Raw genomic sequence first — 6,392 nt, 5'->3', positions numbered from 1 at the left:
TTTTTTTTACGTACTTTTCAAAGCAGATCTTATTTGGCAAATAAAGAAATTAGAACTTGCTGATGAATGGATGAAGAAAATGTATTATATACACACCATGGAATACTACTCAGCTATAAAAAGAAATGAAATCATGTCTCTTTCAGCAACTTGGATGGAGCTTGAGGCCATTATTCCAAATGAAGTAACTCAGGAATGGAAAACCAAATATTGTATGTTCTCACTCATAAGTGGGAGCTAAGCTATGAGGACACAAAGGCATAAGAGTGATATAATGGACTTTAGGGACTCAGGAGGGGAAGCTTAGAGGGGGTGGAGGGATAAAAGACTACATATTGGGTACAGTGTACACTGCTTGGGTGACAGGTGTGCTAAAATCTCAGACGCAGACATCACTGAAAAATCTTATCCACATAACCAAAAACTGCCTGTACCCCAGAAAGCATTGAAATAAATAAAAGAAATTAGATCTTGGAGATAGTGTTTGTTTAAGTTATATAGCTGCTATGTGATAGAGTTGGAATATGAATGAAGGTTTCTGACTCCAGATTCTGGGCTCTCTCCACCACACTATAAGCTGCTTTCGCGAAGTCAGACCTCAGTTGTCTCCTATGGTAACTTTGAAATTATGCTTTCTTATTTTCTGTTCTCAACGTTGAAGAACTCCTTTTTGGCACCCAAGACATTTTATGTTTGACATGAGCTTGTTCTCTCTTTGACTTCCTTTCTGTTCCAGAGGAGTAGCCAGCCTTGAATTTATCAGGTAAGGAGATTTGTGTGAATAGCTCCTTAAATACTTTATTATTTTAAAATGCCCACGGCATGGTTATCCTTAAAAATGTGCAGATATGCACCCCAAATAGCCATTATGATAAATAGTACCTCCTTTATCATGATCAATGTTCCTTTTCCCCCTAGAATCAAATCTTTATTATGCTTATCATGGTAGATACAGAATTTATAGGTCTTTCATTTTATAATGAGTCAAGCATTAATGACAAAACAGAAAATGTTGGAGTTACTGTCATCTTGAGACTTGAGAAAAATGTTGGCAAATTATGGGAAAAGGAAGAAGATATTAAACCTCTCAAGAAAGAGCCATGTGAAATGGTTGTTGAAGGGCCTAATGGTAACCGGATGCAAAGAGAAAAAACAGGGGCCCTGCTGAAGAGTAACCTGATGAGGACCAGCAAGCATGGGCTTTCCTACAGCATGGCAGTCTTGGACTTCTCATATGGCAGCTCAGTGTCCCAAGTTGAGTATTTCAAGACAGAGAGTCTGGCAGAAGCTGTATCACATTTTGTGACTTGGCCTTGGAAGGTCACATAATGTCACATCCCCCATGCTCTATTAGTCAAGGCAGTCAAAGGCCTGGTCATATTTAAGCAGAGGGAATGTCTAACTTCCCTCCATGTCTTGATGGGGATGTGCAAGGTTCTGCAAGAGCATGTGGGTTGATATTGTTAAAACCATTTTTGGAAAATGCAACCTGTCATATAACTGAGGTGTTTTTTGAAATTTACATGTTCTGTTCTTCTCGCTTGCTTCCTCAAGATCCTCCACACTATAGTAAGAATGATGGTGGGAAACCTCAATGGAGGGAGAGAGAGGACAGAGAAGTACCATCAGTGCAAACCCTAATTATGAGGGCATAGAGTCAGAATGTTTATTCGCTCATTCATTCTTTCAACAAATACTGAATACTGAGTGCCTGCTATGTGCCAGATACTGTTATCAGACACTTTAAGAAGCACATCAGTGATCAAAACAGACATGGATTATTGCCCTCATGTGGTCTCCATTCTAGTAGAACAGTTATCAACCATGCTCTATGTGCCAGGCTCTGTTCTCAGCACTTTACACATGTGACCTTATTTAATCCCCTCAGCAAGTCTATGAAGTAGGTAACAATTAAATCCCCATTTTTACTTGAGCACAGAGAGGATGAGTCACTTGCTCAAGGTCACACAGCTATCAGGAGGCAGAGTTTTGATGTACATCCAGGTGATTTTTTCTGGCTCCAGTCTCTACTCTCTATGCCATGCTGCCTCTGGATCTGGAAGGGAGCTTGTAGGTCATTTAGTTCACCCTCATTCCACAATGTTGACTCAGAGGTACCAGGTGATGAGAGGACTTGCCCACAATTAAACAGCTGGTTAACATCTGGACTGGAACTAGAATCTTATCTTTCAGAACATGACTCATATCACTGTGCCCTTAGATTATTTGGGCAGATAATTCTGTGAAGGATGGGGGCTTGGCCACATCCTCATGTTTCCCCACCTTGAATGATAGTTCCTTGGGGACAAAGATGGCTTTTGCTACTGTTTTTTGATAGTCCTTCTTCTGTCCTCCATGGGTGGGATGAAGATGCCCTGCTCAAGTTTACAAGCGGTGTTTTCCAGCTCTGCACAGCTCTTCCTCATCTGAAGGTGCATCTCCCTTCCTCCTGATCATCTGTGGGACAAACGCTCCATGTGCTTTTGGGGGCCATCACCGCTCTGGTCAGTTTTCTCCCTCCTCAGTCATCAGTGAGCTCAGGTGCACAGCAGTAAGGGGAAAGAGTACATGGCGGTGCCTAAAGGATTAGTAAGAGAGAGAGACCAGAACGCACAGTCATTCCCTCTCTAGCAACCATCTCTGCATGAGAAGCGTTGGAGGGACAGCACCATAGGGACAGTGCTCTGTGCACCTCTCATGTCCCAGTTAGAACCATCGCAGTCACCATTGCCTCTAAACTGCAAGGAACCCACTAGGCAAAGAGAGCAGATTGGGGCAGAAATGTCCCATCATGGGAGCTGGAGATTGGGCCGTAGAATTTCAGACTGGAAGTTAGACTTTGGCAGGCATCCTTCTCAGATTTTCCAGAGCAGTTCCAATTTTATGCAACATAATTTTTTAAATAAAGATGACTCATTAAAGAAACTGTGATTTAATTTTTATGTCTTTGATAGGACTTCTTATTTAAATAAAGTCACTAATCAATAACACAAAAATCTTTCTCAGCACCAAGAGTAGTCATTTGATTGGACATGCATTCTCCATATTTATAGATCATCTTGACTGTAAAGGAGCCAAAGAATAAGTTGCTGAGGATCAGCAAAATACTTGGGGAGTTGAAATCACATACTTCCCTTGACTGAAAGAGGGTTATCATCTATGGTTATACAGGCCTGTGCACTGCACCACTGCACCAGGCTGCAACTGCAAGGAGTCTCTATTTGTACTGCAGACGTTATTGATCTGTATGTTGAATACATCAGTTTTATGACAGATGGGCAGATTTGTTCTAGTGTAATCAATATACAATATGAAGACAATTTCGAACAGCATGAAGCAATGTGTCTTGAGGAAGGAGTGCCTGTTCTAATTTACACAATGGTGTCCTATAAACCACTGGTGGCCTAGATTGAATAGCCAGTTCTATAAAACTCATGGGCCTGGGATTGCGAAGCCAAGATACAGAGCAATAAGAGGAAAGTGGAGCAGTTACCTGCAAGACCAAGGTTAACCTGAAAGTGTATAAGGTAACACATTATTGGCTATACATTAGAATCTCTTGGGGAGATTTGAAAAATACTAATGCCTGGGTCTCACGCCTAGGGATTCTTATTTAACTGGTCTGGGATACAGCCTGGGGTTGAGGTATTGAGGTTATTCATGTAACTCTAATAAACAGCCAAGGTTGAGAACCACTATATTTTTTGTTGGTTGGGTGACAGATGATAGATGGATGGGTGGATGACTAGATGCATGGGGTGCATAGATACATGAATAAATGAATGGACTAAGGAATTGGGCATAGAGTCATGGCTTGACATGTTTTCATGATCTGGTATCTGCTTGTCTCCTGACACATTCTCTCTAATTATGTCTCAATTCCTTGCACTCCATGCTCCAGTCATACTGAATTTCAATCAGTTTTTCTAATGTGGTGACTCTCTTGCAACTCTGGCCCTTACCTTCTCTGTTCTCATTGATTAGAAGTGTTTCCTTTTTCTGTTTGCCTCGTTAACTTTTACTCAGATTTCAGGCCTCTACATAAAATTTCAGGTAATTTAGTCCTGGAAGACTTCCTGCACTCCTCTAGACCCTGGTTTAGATCCTGCCATCCATGTTCCTGTGGCCTCCTGTCCTTTCCTGACGGAGCACCTATCACTTGTCTGGGCTCACAGTAGAGGAAAAGGAAAAACCCAGTGATTCATTTCTTGTGGTCCTATGCTACATGGCCTCATGCTGATTTAAGCATTTGAGGACAAAAACCTACTTTGACAAAATCTATGTATCATTCATTGATGGTTCAATAAAAATATCATGCCTTTGGAGGATGCCCCTCTCTCCTTATCTTCCTGTCCTGCAGTTATTGTTTAAATCAGCCATGTGTCAATCCACCGAGTTCTTACTGAGAGTAGCTTTCTCTATGTCCACTATGTCCACTCAGATCAGGATCAGAGAATCTTGACAACAAGGGCCAGAAGGGACATTAGGGATATTCTTGTCAGAGTCTGCATTGTATTGAGGAACATATGGATATTTACCTGGAAACAATGACTTGCCCAGGGTCACACAGCAGCAAAACAAGGGCTGAAACCCAAGTTTCTTGGCTACAAGACTAGTCTGCCCCCATATTCAAGTTCTCTTTAGAAAATTCTCAAAATTCTAGAGCTGGCCCTTCCAAAGCCATGACAATTCTGAGTGAAGCCCTGCTTTAAAGTCAGTAATGAAGATGCCTGGGGACAAAGATGGCTTTCACTACTGTTTTTTCACTAGGTGTGAGCAGTTGGCAAGACAGCAATGTATCACATCCAAGACGTCACCATTATTACGGGAATAGTTAACCCATGAGCAGCTCTTAAAGATAAGACATGTCTGTGAAAGGTGGGCTGCAGAAAACCCTTTGGGAAAATTTGCTTTGGAAATTCAGAGTTGGAAATTTGTCTCCAAGGACATTCTAACGAAATGGTGACAGGGTAAGGGGAAATCAGGGGCCAAGAGAACAAGGCTACCACACTGGGAGTTTTCTCTACACCCAGACTGAGAAAAGGGCTTTTGATTTTGACCCAAACATTGAACTGCCTCTTTGTCCATGGGGGAATTGTAGGAAGCACATGAAAACACTAGCGCAAGGCTTTCAAACTTACCCACAGATACATTTTATCTGAGATGCCTGGTGGTTTTTAAAATATATAAGCCACTACATAAAAGTTAAGAGATTCCACATGAAATAGGAAGATAAACAACACGGAGCCCTCATTTCCATGAGGCATCGGTAGAAGAGAGGGGAACACTGGCTGCCCCTTGAGACAAGGCCTGAGCTTCCCATGCCCCCAGGGACCCTGCGGCTCACTCATGGCACTGCCTGGGCCCTTTGGACCTGTGGCGTGTGACCTGGACTCTGCAGGAGCCTCCCACCTGTCTTGCTTATAGTTGGCATGGCATTCTGCCTCGTATCATACATTCCTGCACGCTCAACTCATCTCCCAACAGGCTCTAAGCCCAAAAAACGCTCTTGAAATGAATGAATCAGTATTTCAAGGTGCTAACTTAAAGTCCCAGCATAGATTTATGAAATTTTTATTTTGTAAATTATTCAGGAGCTTGGTTTGCTACAAAATGTTGAAAAGAAGCTTCGCGAAATAAAATTATTTGCAAGACACTGAAACAGGAAACCTAAGATAATCTCCTTCCTGGATTTCTTTTAGTAAGAGGCAGATCTCTTTCAGGTTAGGTTCAAAGCATTCCTGCTGAAGGTGGGAAATGGGCCCTTTGGATGGTGAGAGCTCTATTTCAGCCTTAGGATCTCATCATTGGCTGTGATGCAGAGGAGAACTGGTTGAACAGCAGCGTGGTGCTGAGGATGGTGTGTGGATGTGGGAATCAGACGAATCCAGGGCCAGTCCCTGGTTTCATTTCTTCCTACCTTTTGTGCCTTTTGTGATCTTGGGCTTGTGGTTTACCTCCTTGGGCCTCAGTGGAGGACTTTGGACCTCTTTCAAATTGTTAAAAACAGTTGTTTTCCTAAATAGTACCTGGACATGGTACAAAATTCAAAAGGTACAAAGTGAAAAGTTTCTTTCCTTCTAGTCACCAAAGCCACTCAGCTTCCCTCACAGGAGGCAGGCTCTCCTACTAGGTTCTTGTATATCTTTCTGAAGATAGCCTATGAATATATAATCTATATGAATATAAAAGTATATGTAAATTCATATGTGCTTACTCTTTATACACACATTCACACTGTTTCATATATTCTTTTTTCATTTAACATACTTTGAAGATCTTTCTACATCAGAAAGAGTGGCCTCATTTTTAATGGCTGCACAATATTCTATTGATGGATGTGCCATAAAGTGATTTAACCAGTCTATTATTGGCACTCATTGATAGTAGAC

This window comes from Chlorocebus sabaeus, chromosome 15 (assembly GCF_047675955.1).
Source record: "Chlorocebus sabaeus isolate Y175 chromosome 15, mChlSab1.0.hap1, whole genome shotgun sequence".
NCBI lineage: Eukaryota > Metazoa > Chordata > Mammalia > Primates > Cercopithecidae > Chlorocebus > Chlorocebus sabaeus.
Note: the sequence above shows the minus strand (reverse complement) of the source record.